Source organism: Triticum dicoccoides, chromosome 4A, assembly GCF_002162155.2.
Source record: "Triticum dicoccoides isolate Atlit2015 ecotype Zavitan chromosome 4A, WEW_v2.0, whole genome shotgun sequence".
Lineage (NCBI taxonomy): Eukaryota > Viridiplantae > Streptophyta > Magnoliopsida > Poales > Poaceae > Triticum > Triticum dicoccoides.
In genome coordinates, this window is record NC_041386.1 from 157852045 (window position 1) to 157870789 (window position 18745).

Genomic DNA, 18745 nt, shown 5'->3' on the forward strand with positions numbered 1-18745 from the left:
CGCCGGCGAGCGGGAGGCGGCGACGCAGCTCCGGCGATGGCGAATGACACGCCGGCGAGAGGCGCGGCCGCGGGATCCGGCAGGCGCGGGCAGAGCCGGGCGGCTCGGCCGACTCGGCCAGGCGGCGGCGGATCTGGGCCTGCGCGGGCCCGCAACTGGCTCGCGGGCCGCGGCGGCGGGGAGGTGCGGGAGGCCAGGTGGCGCTCCGCGAGTGGCTGAGGCGGCGGATGGGGCGACGTGGCGCAATGCCATTGGTCGGGCGACGTGGGGGCGGCGCGGCGGACATGTCCGGCCAGCGCGGGAGAAAATGTTCGGCGGCGCGAGGAAGGGGGAGGCTAGGGTTTGTACCGCGAAATTTCAGAGGGGATCACATATTTATAGGTAGAGGGAGCTAGGAGAGTCCAAATGAGGTGCGGTTTTCGGCCACGCAATTGTGATCGAACGGCCGAGATGATGGAGGAGGTTTAAGTGGGTTTTGGGCCACTTTGGAAGGGTGTTGGGCTGCAACACACACGAGGCCTTCTCGGTTCCCTCGGTTAACCATTGGAGTATCAAACGAAGTCCAAATGATACGAAACTTGACAGGCGGTCTACCGGTAGTAAACCAAGGCCGCAAGACAAGTCTCGGTCCAATCCGGAAATGGTTAACCCCCACACACAAAAGGAAGGTAAAAATGACCACCGGAGGAGATAGGAGCGCCGGAATGCAAAATGGACAACGGGGAAAATGCTCGAATGCATGAGATGAACATGTATGCAAATGAAATGCACATGATGACATGATATGCAATGCATGACACGCAAGCAATGACAAGGCAACAACAACGAATAACTAGAGGACACCTGGCACATCGGTCTCGGGGCGTTACATACTTATGTTGATCTCCCTAAGGAGAAGTGGTTTAAATATCATCCTCCCATAGAAGTAAAAGTAGCTGCACCTATTAAAGTTGAAGAAAAGACTGTCACTTATAATGATCCTATTGTTCCTGCTTCTTATATTGAGAAACCACCTTTCCCTGTTAGAATAAAGGATCATGCTAAAGCTTCAACTGTTGTTCGTAAAAGCAATATTAGAACTTATACACCTCCTGAGCAAGTTAAAGTAGAACCTAATATTGCTATTGTTAAAGATCTCTTGTCTGATAATATTGATGGGCATGTTATTCAGTTCGAAGGTGAAACTGCTAGAATTGCTAAACCTTGTGATAAGGATAAACATAGACCTGTTGTAGGCGTGCATGTTATTTCTGTTAAAATAGGAGATCATTGTTATCATGGCTTATGTGATATGGGTGCTAGTGCTAGTGTTATACATCATGACTTATACAAAGAAATTAAGAATGAAATTGCACCTATTGAGTTAGAAGATATTGATGTTACTATTAAACTTGCTAATAGAGATACTATTGCACCAATTGGAATTGTAAGAGATGTTGAAGTCTTGTGTGGGAAAACTAAATATCCTGCTGATTTTCTTGTTCTTAATTCTCCACAAGATAGCTTTTGTCCCATTATATTTGGTAGACCCTTCTTAAATACTGTCAATGCTACCATAGACTGCACTAAGAATATTGTTACTATTGGTTTGGATGATATGGTTCATGAGTTTAGTTTCTCTAAATTTAGTAAACAACATCGTGAGGAAGAATTACCTATTAAGGATGAAATTATTGGTCTTGCTTCTATTGCCGTACCTCCTAGTGATCCTTTAGAACATTATTTGCTAGACCATGAAAATGATATGTTCATGAATGAAAGAAGGGAAATAGATGAAGTATTCTTTAAACAGGAACCTTTTCTGCATCACAACTTGCCTATTGAAATTTTAGGGGATCCTCCTCCACCTAAGGGTGATCCCGTGTTTGAGCTTAAACCGTTGCCTGATAATCTTAAATATGCTTATCTTGATGAAAAGAAGATATATCCTGTTATTATTAGTGCTAACCTTTCAGAGCATGAAGAAGAAAGGTTATTGAAAACTCTGAAGAAGCATCGTGCTGCTATTGGATATACTCTTGATGATCTTAAGGGCATTAGTCCCACTCCATGTCAACATAAAATAAATTTGGAAGCAGATGCCAAACCAGTTCGTGATCCTCAACGACGCCTGAATCCTAAAATGAAAGAAGTGGTAAGAAAAGAAATACTAAAGCTTCTGGAGGCAGGTATAATCTATCCCGTTGCTGATAGTGAGTGGGTAAGTCCTGTGCATTGTGTCCCTAAGAAGGGAGGTATTACTGTTGTTCCTAATGATAAAGATGAATTGATTCCACAAAGAATTATCACAGGTTATAGGATGGTAATTGATTTCCGCAAATTAAATAAAGCTACTAAGAAAGATCATTACCCCTTACCTTTTATTGATCAAATGCTAGAAATATTATGCAAACATACACACTATTGCTTTCTAGATGGTTATTCTGGTTTCTCTCAAATACCTGTGTCGGCTAGAGATCAATCAAAGACTACTTTTACATGCCCTTTTGGTACTTTTGCTTATAGACGTATGCCTTTTGGTTTATGTAATGCACCTGCTACCTTTCAAAGATGCATGATGGCTATATTCTCTGACTTTTGTGAAAAGATTTGTGAGGTTTTCATGGACGACTTTTCTGTCTATGGTTCCTCTTTTGATGATTGCTTGAGCAATCTTGATCGAGTTTTGCAGAGATGTGAAGAAACTAATCTTGTCTTGAATTGGGAAAAGTGCCACTTTATGGTTAATGAAGGTATTGTTTTGGGGCACAAAGTTTCTGAAAGAGGTATTGAAGTTGATAAAGCCAAGGTTGATGCTATTGAAAAGATGCCATGTCCCAAGGACATCAAAGGTATAAGAAGTTTCCTTGGTCACGCCGGATTTTACAGGAGGTTCATTAAGGACTTCTCAAAAATTTCTCGGCCCCTAACTAATTTATTGCAAAAGATATACCATTTGTCTTTGATGATGATTGTGTAGAAGCATTTGAAATACTTAAGAAAGTATTAGTCTCTGCACCTGTTGTTCAGCCACCTGATTGGAACCTACCCTTTGAAATTATGTGTGATGCTAGTGATTATGCTGTAGGTGATGTTCTAGGGAAAAGAGTTGATAAGAAATTAAATGTTATTCATTATGCTAGTAAGACTCTAGATAATGCTCAAAGAAATTATGCTACTACTGAAAAAGAGCTTTTAGCAGTTGTATTTGCTTGTGATAAGTTCAGATCTTATATTGTTGATTCTAAAGTAACTATTCAAACTAATCATGCTGCTATTAAATATCTTATGGAAAAGAAAGATGCTAAACCTAGACTTATTAGATGGGTTCTCTTGCTACAAGAATTTGATTTGCATATTATTGATAGAAAGGGAGCTGAGAACCCCATTGGAGACAACCTGTCTAGGTTAGAAAATATTCTTGATGACCCACTACCTATTAATGATAACTTTCCTGATGAAAAATTAAATGTTATAAGTACTTCTCGTAGTACTCCATGGTATGCTGATTATGCTAATTATATTGTTGCTAAGTTTATACCACCTAGCTTCACGTACCAACAAAAGAAAAAGTTCTTCTATGATTTAAGACATTACTTTTGGGATGACCCACATCTTTATAAGGAAGGAGTAGATGGTGTTATTAGACGTTGTGTACCTGAGCATGAACAGGAACAGATCCTACGCAAGTGTCATTCCGAGTCTTATGGAGGACACCACGCTGGAGATAGAACTGCACATAAGGTATTGCAATCTGGTTTTTATTGGCCTACTCTCTTCAAGGATGCCCGTAAGTTTGTCTTGTCTTGTGATGAATGTCAAAGAATTGGTAATATTAGTAGATGTCAAGAAATGCCTATGAATTATTCACTTGGTTATTGAACCGTTTGATGTTTGGGGCTTTGATTATATGGGACCTTTTCCCGCCTCTAATGGATACACACATATTTTAGTTGTTGTTGATTACGTTACTAAGTGGGTAGAGGCTATTCCAACTAGTAGTGCTGATCATAACACTTCTATTAAAATGCTTGAGGAAGTTATTTTCCTGAGGTTTGGAGTCCCTAGATATTTAATGACTGATGGCGGTTCACACTTTATTCATGGTGCTTTCCGTAAAATGCTTGCTAAATATGATATTAATCATAGAATTGCATCTCCTTATCACCCACAGTCTAGTGGTCAAGTAGAGTTGAGCAATAGAGAGCTCAAATTAATTTTGCAAAAGACTGTTAATAGGTCTAGAAAGAATTGGTCTAAGAAACTTGATGATGCATTATGGGCTTATAGAACTGCATACAAAAATCCTATGGGTATGTCTCCATATAAAATGGTTTATGGAAAAGCATGTCACTTACCCCTTGAACTAGAACATAAGGCATACTGGGCTATTAAAGAGATTAACTATGATTTTAAACTTGCCGGTGAAAAGAGGTTATTTGATATTAGCTCACTTGATGAATGGAGAACCCAAGCTTATGAAAATGCTAAGTTGTTTAAAGAAAAAGTTAAAAGATGGCATGACAAAAGGATGCAAAAGCGTGAGTTTAATGTAGGTGATTATTTATTGCTATACAACTCCCGTTTAAGATTTTTTGCAGGAAAACTTCTCTCTAAATGGGAAGGCCCCTATGTTATCGAAGAGGTTTATCGTTCCGGTGCCATAAAAATCAACAACTTCAAAGGCACAAATCCAAAGGTGGTAAACGGTCAAAGAATCAAACATTATATCTCAGGTAATCCCATAAATGTTGAAACCAATATTATTGAAACCGTAACCCTGGAGGAATACATAAGGGACACTTTCCGAAACATTTCATACTCCGAAAAGGAATAGGTATGTGGTACGGTAAGTAAACCGACTCCAAAACAATTTTTAAGGCAATATTTCTCTGTTTTGGAATATTTAGAAAAATAGAAAAATAAGTAGCAGTCCAGGAAGGACACGAGGGCCCCACAAGGGTGGTGGGCGCGCCCCCTACCTCGTGAGCACCTCGTGTGCCTTTCGGACTCCGTTTTTTGCACGTTACGTATTTTGCTCGGTAAAAATTCATTATATAATCTCCCGGAGGTTTTGACTCCCGTATCACGCAAATTTCCTCTGTTTTTGTTTTACGAGCTGTTGCTACTGCAGATTAGAGCAAGATGTCTTCTCAAGAGTCAATCGGGGAGAGCCGGGTATCTAATCCGGCACCGGAACCAAGGGAAAACAGCGATGCTGACCACTTTGGGCCAGCAATGGAGGAGGAGATGGTGGCTGAATTGTTGAGGGTAGATGCTATGGAGGATCAAGAAGTCACCTCTCACCTCCGAGCTGGGTTCATGATGGGGGAACTACATAGCTCAACTATTCCAAACTTGGTTATCCCTTCTAATGTTAGATTTCTTACTTATGAAAATATGAAGAGGAGTGTCACTTGTTCTCCCGCAGCTATGCAACACCCTTGGGTGCAAGGAGCTTTAGCTGTCACAGGGAAGCTTCGTAAGGAAATAATGGACCTCAAGCAGCAAGTCAATAAGCTCGAGGAGGAGAACCATATCCTGAGAGGAATAATCGCCAAGAATATTACACCAACAACAAAGAAGGAGATATAATCACATGGGTATGGGCACTCCCCTTGGCAACTGCCAAGCTTGGGGGAGGTGCCCCGGTATCGTATCACAATCACAACTCTTATCTTTACCATTTATCTTAGTTCAATCCTATTAGTAGTATCTTGATCTAGTAGAATAAAGTTTATGGCATAATCTAGTTTTGAGTTTTGCTTTATGATCTCTCTATGTAATCGAGTCCGTGAGCTATATATAATAAAGATTAGTGTTGAGTCAAGGGCTTGATTATTTTGCCATGATCTTGGGTGAATAAAAGAAAGAAAAAGAATAAAAAGAAACAAAAAGTTCATATTGATCTTATTGGGAGTAATGACTTCACATAGAAAGAGTATGATGATTAAAAGTTGTTGGGAGTTGGCAGACATAGCTTTGGTCATTGTTGCAATTAATAGGAAGTAATAAGGAAAGAGAGGTTTCACATATAGATATATTATCATTGACATCTTTTATGATTGGGAGCACTCATTAAAATATGACATGCTAAAGAGTTGATGTTGGACAAGGAAGACAACATAATGAGTTATGTCTTTCTTATATCTGAGATAAAGTATGTTGTCATGGATCCTCTAACTTGTTGAGCTTGTCTTTCCCCCTCATGCTAGCCAAATTCTCAGCACCAAGTAGAAATACTACTTGTGCTTCCAAATACCCTTAAACCAGTTTTGCCATGAGAGTCCACCATATCTACCTATGGATTGAGTAAGATCCTTCAAGTAAGTTGTCATCGGTGCAAAGCAATAAAAATTGCTCTAAATATGTATGATTGATAGGTGTGGGAGAAATAAGCTTTATACGATCTTGTGATGTGAAAGTAATAAAAGCGACGGACTGCATAATAAAGGTTCATATCACAAGGGGCAATATAAAGTGACGTTCTTTCGCATTGAGATTTTATATATCCAACCATAAAAGCGCATGGCAACCTCTGCTTCCCTCTGCGAAGGGCCTATCCTTTATTATTATCTTCTACCTTATGCAAGAGTCATGGTGATCTTCACCTTTTCTTTTTCATTTTATCCTTTGGCAAGCTCAGCATGTTGGAAAGAACATGATATATATATATATATATATATATATATATATATATATCTAATTGGATGTAGGGGAGCATGAACCATTATTGTTGACATTACCCTTGAGGTAAAAGGTTGTGGGGCAAAACTATAAGCCCCTATCTTTCTCTGTGTCCGATTAAAACTCTGTAACCACAAGTATCGCATGAGTGTTAGCAATTATGGAGGACTAAATGATAGTTGAGTATGTGGACTTGCTTTTTAGCTCTGACATAGACTCTTTCCGATGTTATGATAAATTGCAATTGCTTCAATGACTGAGACTATAGTTTGTCGGAGCCCAATAAGGTTTATGATTTATACTTTTGCATTGTGAATAGATCATCACTTGAACATAAGTAATCATATGACAAAATATATATATGTTGCCGTTATGAGAATAATCATGATGCCTTCATGTCCGTATTTTATTTTTATCGACGCCTCTACCTCTAAACATGAGGACATCTTTATTGTTATCGGCTTTTCGCTTGAGGACAAGCGAGGTCTAAGCTTGGGGGAGTTGATATGTCCATTTTGCATCATGCTTTTATATCGATATTTATCGCATTATGGACTGTTATTTCACTTTGTATCACAATACTTATGGCTATTCTCTCTTATTTTACAAGGTTTACATAAAGAGGGAGAATGCCGACAGCTGGAATTCTGGTCTGGAAAAGGAGCAAATCCTATTCTGTGCAACTCCAAAAGTCCTGAATCTCCACGGAACATCTTAAAATAAATAAAGAAAAATCCACACCAAAGATGAAGGCCAGGGGGCCCACACCCTTCTCACGAGGGTGAGGGGCGCGCCCCCCTAGGGCGCGCCCCCTACCTCGTGGGCCCCCTGGTGGCTCTCCGATGCCCATCTTCTCCTATATGAGGTCTTTCGATGAGAAAAAAAATAAAAGGGAACTTTTTGGGACGAGACTCCGCCGCCACGAGGTGGAACCTTGGCGAATCCAATCTACAGCTCCGGCAGAGCTGTTCTGTCGGGGAAACTTCCCTCCGGGAGGGGGAAATCATCACCATTGTCATCACCAACGCTCCTCTCATCAGAGAGGGCAATCTCCATCAACATCTTCACCAGCACCATCTCATCTCTGAACCCTAGTTCATCTCTTGTATCCTATTCTTGTCTCAAAGTCCGGGTTTGGTGCTAGTAGGTTGCTAGTAGTGTTGATTACTCCTTCTAGTTGATGCTAGTTGGTTTATTTGGTGGAAGATCATATGTTCAGATCCTATATGCATATTATTACCCCTCTGATTATGAACATGAATATGCTTTGTGAGTAATTACGTTCGTTCCTGAGGACAAGGGAGAAGTCTTGCTATGAGTAGTCATGTGAATTTGGTATTCGTTTGATATTTTGATAAGATGTATGTTGTCTATCCTCTAGTGGTGTTATGTGAACATCGACTACATAACACTTCACCATTATTTGGGCCTAGAGGAAGGAATTGGGAGGTAATAAGTAGATGATGGGTTGCTAGAGTGACAGAAGCTTAAACCCTAGTTTATGCGTTGCTTCGTAAGGGGCTGATTTGGATCCATATGTTTCATGCTATGGTTAGGTTTACCTTAATAATTTTGTTGTAGTTGCGGATGCTTGCAATAGAGGTTAATCATAAGTGGGATGCTTGTTCAAGTAAGAACAGCACCCAAGCACCGGTCCACCCACATATCAAATTATCAAAGTATCGAATGCGAATCATATGAACGCGATGAAAACTAGCTTGATGATATTCCCATGTGTCTCGGGAGCGCTTTTCCTACTATAAGAGTTCGTTTCGGCTTGTCCTTTGCTACAAAAGGATTGGGACACCTTGCTGCACTTTATTTACTTCTGTTACTTGTTGCTCGTTACAATTTATCCTATCACAACACTATCTGTTACCACTTATTTCAGTACTTGCAGAGAATACCTTGCTGAAAACCGCTTATCATTTCCTTCTACTCCTCGTTGGGTTCGACACTCTTACTTATCAAAAGGACTACGATAGATCCCTTATACTTGTGGGTCATCAGGGTGATGGCTTTGAGCTTGTCTGCGGTAGTCTCGGCGGGGTGCTTGCGCTTCTTCGTACCATGAGCCTCAACGGTTTTGGCCAGAGCCATAGACATCACTTCGGCCGATGCTCCAGCGTCCATCAAGAAACTGTCAAATAGAAATAAAAGAAAAGAAACCATAATCACAAACCCAAAAGAAGAACAGAGAGGGAGTTATAGGATCAGTCTCGGGGTTGCAAGACCGGGCCTTGGCCAGAATCAACACCATCGATGCGCTCACCTTTCCTTCTTTGGGAGAGAAGAATAATGGCAGAAGCAGGTTGGGGTTTTCTTGAAGAAATGAGGAACAAGATGAGGGAGAAGCGAGTTGGGTAGAGAGGAAGCTGAGATAGAAGAGTGAAATGATGGTTGCTTCGTCCGTCCAACTTACTGCTAGAAAGGAGGGGGTTTTGTGATTTGATGGCTCATTGGGCATTACTGCGGCGCTTCGATCGGGGTAATCTACGGTCACTCTACTACGGAGTAGTTTAGTGCATGGCTTGTGGACCCCGATGCTGGCTATCCCACACGTCAGAAAAAGTGAGTAATTTAGTGCATGGTTGGAGGAGGATCCGCACAGTAGAGCGTGTCCACTGTTTTTCTGAAGAAAAAAATGATTACAGCAAGCGTTTCCACTCTTACAACGGAGGAGTGCGAAACATGGCAACCACTTGAACATACACAGTGCTCCTACTACTAGACATGTGCAGTGGCTCATACGTCAGTACTACATAATCTTGTTGCTAATGTAGTAAGATATGACGACAACAAATGATGTTGTGCGCATGTCAACTATATGAACAATAATGTAGTAACATAGTACCGCTTTTTTCGACTGTTTGGTCGAGAATGAACGGTGAGATCAATGCTAACAGAACTAGGTCTACAGCGCACGAAGAGTACGGTGCTATAGTACTCCGCAAAACATGAACCATATGAAGCACGAATAGTGTTAGGCAGGGTGTATGATGGGTGCACGAGATGGGAGCAAAAGTTCGCTTCTCGACCCACCTTTGGGTGTTTAGCATAGTGCATGAAGGGTGCATGAGTCCACACTAGTAGGTTAACACAAATACACGAAGAGGAAACAACTATATTGAGATGAGAATGCATCCAAACACACCCACATGCTTTGTGCTACAGTGACTGATCTGCACCGTCTGAGTTTGATCCAATGGTCATGTTGCGCCGAGACATGGACATGCCCATGCAGAGGGAGCCTAAACACCACCGAAGTCCCTCTGCTTCTCGAGGCACACGACGTTGGTGATGCAGGGGGCGAAACGGCTGAAAGGCAATGCAATCTACGGGAAGGCGGAGGGAGCCAGCCGAGGAGCGGGGAATCTTTTGGTTTTCACCATGGTAAAACACCAGTCGACAACTTCTCACATCAGCGAGCAGTGGGTTTTACAGGCGGAGTCATCGTGACTAATTGCTACCGTGCCTGCTCCCGTCAATCAAAAAATTAAAAATCCTGCCGCGCCTGCTCCCGTCAATCAAAAAATTAAAAATGCTGCCGCACCCAAACACCAGAGCAACGCCGCGGTGGATATTTAAATTTACCTGCCGGCAAGTAGATAAAAAAAGGGGTGAAAAAACAAATGTGGCGGCGGCCTAGCTAATCGGTCGAACTAGCCCAACTAGCTAGCCACTGTGCTTCACTGATGTACTCGGTAGGAAAGGTGGTCTTTCGTGATTTGATGACTCATTTACTTGCTTCGGCGAAAACGCGCGGTAGGGCGTCCCGCGTCAGGAAGAATATATGCATGCACCACCCAGGAGGACCCTGAAACCACGTGGTATGGTGTGCCATGTCTCGGCACGGAGGAAAAATGTGTGTGTAAAAATATATTGTATCAAACATAGTACCTATGGTTCGACCTCGGGATCCAGCCAGTTGGTCGAAAACACCCCACTAGCCACACAGCTTCATCATGCTAATGTGGCTCGGAGGATAGGTGTGGTTAGCTCCATCTCGACCAGCCACAACGTCTCTTGTTCTAGGCGATTCTTCTATTTTCCAAGCTTTTTTTAGTTGTAATAACACCACGGCAAGCTAGCGCCGCTCTTCGTGCGTGCCCGTGCAAAGGTTACACGATGGAGAGAAGAGAGAGACCGCAGACCTGGGACCCATCAGTAAGTGAGTCAACGGTCATGCACGTGTTGACGAGGCACTCCCTCTACTCTACTCAACATAATACTGTATAAAATCAAGTTATGGGACAAAGCCAACAACCATTGTTGTTTCAGGCTATCGGCTTATGCTTTGTAGTCCAGGTTGCCAGTTCGAATCTCGTCTTTCAGATATGTTAGTTTAGGTCCAAATTTGATTAATGACAAGTGGGACCCCCGTGTGTTGTTCCGATATTTCAGTGTAGGATGGTTTTTTTGAACAAACACTTTGCGCGGTTATACAAGTAACAACATGAGTTACACGTATTTTGCAAGCTTACGAAAAAATGACAGCGGCATAGAATATCACATCCACCCTGCAGCTTAGATGCTATGGTGATACGAGTTTTTACACCGTTGAAAGTGAGATCCAATGGCTTGGGAGTAGTCTTTGTAATTATGCATAATTTCCAAACTCTCCAAAGGTTTTTTTGCAAATAAAACATTCAGGCCTCGTGTGTGCCGCTGCATCTTGTATCCAACGGCTCCCCGTTGCTCATATTAGGTGCGCCCCGTAGCTTAATTACCCTCTACGGTGATATGAGAATCTAGGTCATATGATCAGTGATCAGATGGCACATGCATAGTACTTGTACTTTCTGCGCAATTCCCAAACTCTCTCAGCTGTATATTGCAAAAACATTGTTTCCTCCTACTGTGGGCCGTTAGATCTCTGTGAACTCGTATCACCATAGAATCTATGGTGCGGGAGCACCTCATATTCTCCCGTGCAAGAAAACATAAGGTGCTCTCACCGCTTGGATGCTACGGTGATACGAGCTTCGAGGTCGTTTGATCTGAGATCCAATGGCATCTGAGCAGTCTTTGTGCTTGTAAGCAGTGGACGAACTCTTTGGGGGCTTTTCTGCAAAAAACCATTCCAACCACCAAGGAGGTGTTGGGTCACAAATCCAACGGCTCCGAAGAGCTTGTATCACCAAAGCATCTAAGGTGTGGTAGCACATGATATTCTTACATACAGGAGAATATGATGTCCTCCTTCATCTTAGATGCTACGGTGATACGAGCTTCGAGGTCGTTGGATATCGGATCCAAGGGCATCTGAGTAGTTTTTGTACAAATTGTGTGCAATTCTCAAACTCATCAAGGTTTACTGTAAAAATACTAAGACATCATGTGAGCTGCTATATCTCAGATCTACAAGCTCCAAGCAACTCGTATCGGCATATAGCATCTAAGGTATGGGGGCACATGATATTCTCCCGGGAGGAGGGGTGGGGGTGCACAACCAATCGGTGGCTCGGAGGGTGGGGACAAATATAATCTAAACAACCCTAAATAGAGCTTCACAATTTTATCTAAGGTCGAGGGGTTGACCCCCGACAATCATAGCTCCGCCTAATTAAACACAACATTTGCATGTACTGTAGTACTAGACTTAATATTCATGTTTCAGTTTCATGTTCATTTTAAATATTGAATTGATGACCATGCATGTCTTATATTTTACTCCCTTCATTCCTAAATATTAGTCTTTTAGAGATTTCAAATGGACTGGCACATATGGATGTATATAGACATATTTTAGAGTGTAGATTCACTCATTTTGCTCTGTATGTAGTCACTTGTTGAAATCTCTAAAAGACTAATATTTAGGAAGAAAAGGAGTATTTTTGAATTCGTGTCATACATGCATGGTTTGGAAAAATAGATGCACTATACTTATTGAATTGTTGTTGTGTTCGTGTGTGTGTGGTCATATGCTTGATACATACAAAGTTTTCTCACCTCCATATTGTTCATCTTTTAAATTTGAATTTGCATTGAAATACTTACTAGGAATACCATGAAATGTGAAATCCACGTTGAGATCACTATATCACAAACTCACTCTAATTCAACAACTCGTCATAAATCAATTACCATGTTGAGATTAGTATTTGCAAGGGAAATACGGGCATTGTAATACACATAGATTCATTCAGAAATTTAAAAGGTTCCTTTCGTATTCTTGAATGGTAGGACCCAATGGCATACCAGCCAGACCATGGCTCGTGTTGATCCTAAAAAAGGGCTCGTGTCCTTCTGGTGGCGTGCGTGGTATGCACATTAGGCAACCCCAACCAGTCGAGCCTCCGCGTTTCGAGTCGAAATATCTGGCGGCCAGAATTCCAGCCCTAGGAAATTCCCCTCATGTCTCTGGTCCATAATGACTACCGATGAACATCGGAGGGATGTTTTAGTAACTAGACAATGTTACCTACCATGTCGAGCACAGTTCAATTCCCTCGGTCGCCGCTCGCCAAGGTCACCCGTCAACTGCATTGCCTACTACTACTACTACTACACCAGGATGAGCAAAGAATTGAGCCCGTTTGTTCATGCCTAGTACTTGAGTTAATATATCAGTCAATGCACTGGTACGGAGGGATTATCCTTTTACTCTGCATATATAACTTGTCTGAAGTCTAACTAAGCAAAATGTTTGACCAAATCCTTTCTTAAGAAATACAACAGGACGGATGTATGGCTTAAAAATTTATTGCATGATGCAGGTTATGATATTGTTTTGAATTCTGGATCTTAAATTTCAGAAAATCCAAAAGTGACCATAACTTCTTGAAACTGAGCATGGTCACGTGATATGGCACAAATATTACTTCATAATTTTTTTCTTCAATTTGAGACAAGCTGCTTATGACAAGTTGCACAAATGAAGAGCCAAGGTATTTTGGAACAAAGACCTGTCACGTTAAAGCGAACGCTTTCACTATTGAAACCGTGGGCGTTTACGTGCCGCCACAAATCCGCTTCTCATCGGCAGGTGCCGTCTGAGCAAGTGTGTGAGTCGATGGGAGGCGTGTGAGAAGACCGTTGCGCCGGCTAACAGGGAGGCGTGCGAGTAGACCGGTGTGTAGGCTCACCGGGAGGCGAGCCCTTTGACCAGGCTCCGCCGCCCACCTTCGTCCCAACTGCTCCCACATTTAATGTTGCCGGCGCCGCAGTTTAAAATCAACCCCGCACTACCGGTATCGCTACAATCTACTCTCTTCCTCTTCGATTCTCCTGTCGTCTACCTCCAACCAGCCTGACCTAAATGTATGCCATGCCGCATCACGATGGTCTGCCCTTAGTTTTCCAGTTTCCTGAGGAAGACACCCAGCCGGAGTCTCAAGAACATAAGGTACTTTGGGACGAGCTTGAACTGGCCTTGCAGGAAGATGCCACGCTTGTCCCCGCTCCCATTCTGGCTCCCGTCACCCCGACTACGCCAGCGTCCATCCCCGTGGCATTGATGGGCTGGGAGCCGCACATTGTCGCCGAGCTTGATGACACGGGGTTCCACGAGGTCCCCGCCGACTTTCACGCGCCCGTGCACTTGCCAGCGCCTGCGCCTGCGTGTGCACTGATGCGCACGCCCGTGCTGGTGCCCGTGCACCTGCCAGCGCATTCGCCTGCGCGTGCACTGACGTGCACGCCCGTGCCGGTGCCTGTGCACTTGCCAGCGCATGCGCCTGCGCATGCACTAACGTGCGCACCCGTGCCGGTGCCCGTGCACACGAATGTCTCCGCCGTGCTGTTGACAGGCATGTCCCTGCGCGGGTGCCAGTGCCCCCCTCAGCGGCATGGATGGCCGCCGTCGACCGCTTCCTTGCACCAACGCCAGTCGCCTCCTCCCGCCAGTTGATTCACTTTGAAGTCCAGAACATTTTGGCCTTCCTTGAAGCTACGCCAACGTCTAGGAGTACACCAACAATAGTGCAAGGCGCCAATGTCGCCGTCGGTCAGTGGCCCGACGACACACAGAGCAAGGCAGAGGAGCCACTTCCCACCGCAAGACGCCCCCGCCGCCACCGTGTAATCTAAATTTGCCATGAAAAACGTTCGGATTGCCATGCTTAAAATCCGAATGTTTATCATTTCCATTTATTTTAGATCGATCATCGTATAATTTAAAGTCATAGTCAGACTGAACGAAACCTATGGTTTGATCGATTGAATGTTCTGCTAGAGCCGTATCAAATTAAATATAAAACGCCATCAAGCCACATGTGTTCCTTGTCATCCAATGACCTAAACTGCTTCAATGTCGAGTGCTCAACATGTTTAGTGTGCAGTTAATTTCGTGACAAAAATAGTGCTAATCACATAATAACACACAAATAATATCCTACTTAATATCCACATGCACTTAATATACTTCCAAATTAACGTGCATTGCACGTATACACTGACTAGTGTTGCTAGTACGTGAAACTGGTGCCGTAACTTGTGAACGCGTCCAGATATGGTCAACGGCAACATCGCCCACGAGTTCTTCGTGTTTGCCCGTGCGTCTAAACGCAGAAGGGGAGGAGAGAGAGAGCACACATGGAACCCACCAGTAAGTGAAGGCGAATAGTACTAAAAATAATATTACATGTTATCCATTAAATAGGCTGTGGTAATATAAAAACATTATGTGAACAAAGGGAGGTACAACAAACATTGTTGTTCTATGTATGTTGCCTATTGATGTGCGGCTTGAAGGCCCTGGTCGCTGTTCGATCCTCGTCCTTTATTTTTAAATTTGTACATGGGTCCAAATTTGTTTCATGACTTGTGGGCCCCTCGGTGTGTAGTTTGTAGCACTTTAATTTGTGGGTCGAAATTTGTTCCATTCCAAGTGGACTATCGGTGTGTAGTTTTGTAGCTTGTTTATAATAATTAAAGAGAACAACGGAGTTTTTTGCAATAATACCATGGTGCGACGTTGAAGGCGAGAAAGGACGTGCGAGAGAGCGATGACCGAGCCAGAGGGAAATCAACTAGGGGAGTTGCGGGGGTTGCAACGGTGTTTGGAGTAGTTGTGGGCCGAATGCTACGAAAATATAATCTAAACCGACCGGAATAAATGCCTACACAAATTAATCCAAGGTTGGAGTGCCCCTCGCAATGTAAATAGCTTCGGCTTTGCCAGGGATGGAGAGGTAGCTTCAATGTGTGGAAGATACGGCGTGAGAAAGCGAGGTCACTCGAGAGACATATATATAGAGTGACAAAGTGAGCATGGTCCGACATTCATTGAACGGATATATATGCTCTGGAGAGATATTGTCCGATTGACCTTTGGCAAGGGTGAGGGATGTAAGATAGAGCTTGAGAGACGATCCAGTCACAGACGTGTAGATATATTTTGTGCGTGGGAGGAAGCAAGGTCAATCGATCACATAGGGTCGTTATGCGATCGAAAGAGTGAGACGGGTTGGAGAGAGTGACCTAGATAGGCAATGTGCGTGAGAGAGTATACAATGTGAATAGGTCGAATTGGGCTCAAACATGGTGATATATCGTTTTTGTCCGAGAAAGAGCGAGGTCAATCGAGACATACAAAGAGAGAGAGATAGAGAGGGAGAGATAGAGAGAGAGATTGAGCGAGCGTGGCCCGCCATGAGGTCGAAAGAGTGGGGGCAGCTTGGATGGACTGACCTAGATAGACAATCTGTGTGCGGGAGTATAGAGTGTGTCGATCGAGGCCCGAACAGGGAGATATATCATTTGTGTGTGAAATAAAACGGGGTTAAACGAGACTCGGATAAAGTAAGCGAGATTGAGCGAGTGTGGCCCGCCGTGCGGAAGAAAGAGTGAGACAGTCTCGAGGGAGTGATCTAGATAGACAACGTGCGTGCGTGCGCACGAGAGGTTGGGGGGATAGATAAGCAATGCATGTATTTCGCGCGAGAGGGTGAGAGGGACAGGGAGAGAGAGAGAGCTCGGCATGGGGTGCAATGGCGGGTGTGTGAGGTAAATACATTTGGTAACAGAGAGGAAAAAGGGGGTTGTGTAGTTGAGAGAGTTAGAGATTGAAACATGGAGAGAAAGAATGAATGTGTGTTGGAAACTAATAGCTTCCTAAGGCGGTTAGGAGAGGAAGATTGACCGATACAGGAAGTATGTAGTGTGTGTGCAGGGGGGGGGCTAAAAACAACATTTGAATGTAGATAGTACGAGACTTAATATCAATGTTTCAATTCAGTGTACATTGTAAGATTGGAACTGAGGACCATACATATGGGTAATTATTTCGAATTCATGCCATACTAGGTTTCTAAAAGTTGACATTGACTCGATTTGTTGTGCTATTTTGTAGGTCATATGTTTGAATCCATCCAAAAGTTTTCTCACTACCATGGTGTTCATCATATACATATGAATTCATATTAAAAAAGTAGCATGGATACAGTGAAATGCGAAATCTATGTTAGAATTGGAGATCGCTATGTGACACACTCTAATTCAAATAACTAATTATGTGACACACACTCTAATCCACGTTAGCGTGGATACCATTTCGTTTTTTTCAAATAACTCCTCATTAATTAATTTATAGTATCTCATTTTGAATGACTAATTATTTGCAAGGAAAACACGGGCATGGTAATACATACATATTCATTTGCAAATGAAAGAAGATTCATTTGCATTCTCAGATCTCCTCTCAAATGTAGGCGCACCAGGCAGACCAGGGCCATGTCGTGGTGGTCGCGTGTGTCATACGGTGGCTTAGCACCCAGCCACCCACCCGGACGATGCTTCGGTGCCTTAAGGCACCTACCTTTGTGTCTATGACATGTGGGCCCAATAGGTGGCTGGCCCACATGTTAGTGACCCAAAGGCAGGTGCCTTCAAGGCACTGAAGTTGCGTCCTACCCACCCCCTCCCCCCCAAAGGACGACGACAAAATAAGTTCGCGCTTCCATGTTTTGGATTGAAATATCTGGCGGCCCCAATTCCAGCCCTGCAAAATCTCCCTTCTCCACCGTCCCCTTCCGCGCCCAGATTGCTCAAATCCCTAATTCGCCGCCAACCCAAGCAAAGTTCGAATCGCCCCTCGTCTCATCTCTTTCCCCACCTCTGTGCCAGACGACGACGGCGAAGACGACGGTCGCGCTTCACCACCGCATCGGAGCTACCTCATCTACGCCCTCGTCCACCGCACCAGGTGGTCCACAAAAACGTCGGCCGCCGCAACCGACGTGCCTCACAGACACTGACTTCCACCGCATCAGGTGTGCTTCACCGACGCCGTCTCCCAGCTCACCGGGGCTACTTCACCGAGCACATCGTCGCACCTTCGCCCCCCGAGGCAGTTGGGGCTTCACCAACGGTCTCGTCCACTGCGTCGTAGCGCTCCGTTGCCACTCAAGATCTGCATCCGTGCGCGGCCAGCCAATGCCAGCGCATCACCCTCAACGGCTTTGAAGTGACCCGCACTCTAGCTAGGCAAGCATGCCCAAACGCCGGCCCGAACTAGGTATCCACACATCACACCCTTGTGCACTGTTCCGACGATGTTTGGATATCCTTTCACCGCTCTCTTAGCTTACACGCCTATGCAACTCTGACTTTAACTCTTATTTCTTCTGGAGATATCATCTGAAACAAGCAAATCCATTTTTTAGCGTAGCATGACGGCGCTATGGGATCTGGTACACATCCTGCACACCCGTATAACCTTGTAAGTATCTGTCCTCCGGTACAACAGCAAGGTCGATTCCTCTTATTTGATCAACCATTTGCTGTGTCAAAAATGCAGAGGGGGATGCAAGGAGCACAAGGCCTGCACATCCAAGCAAGTGGTAACATGGACTTGCACATGGAACATCCCAAGCGCAAGCAGAGCTGCAGTGAGCGTGTACAATGAGCTAGCATAAGTCCCTGTATTTCATTTAATTCGTACTGGCATTCGTGTATGATTTGTGTGCACTGGCGGATCCACGAATTCAAGTTACCAGGGGTGAATATTTAACTTAAAAAATATGAAGGCACTTGCACTCCGGAAATCAACATAACTTGAGAAATGTGAAGCTACATGCACTTTGAAAACCAGCTAATGATCCAAAGTAGTTCATATTATAAACACTAAATGATGCAA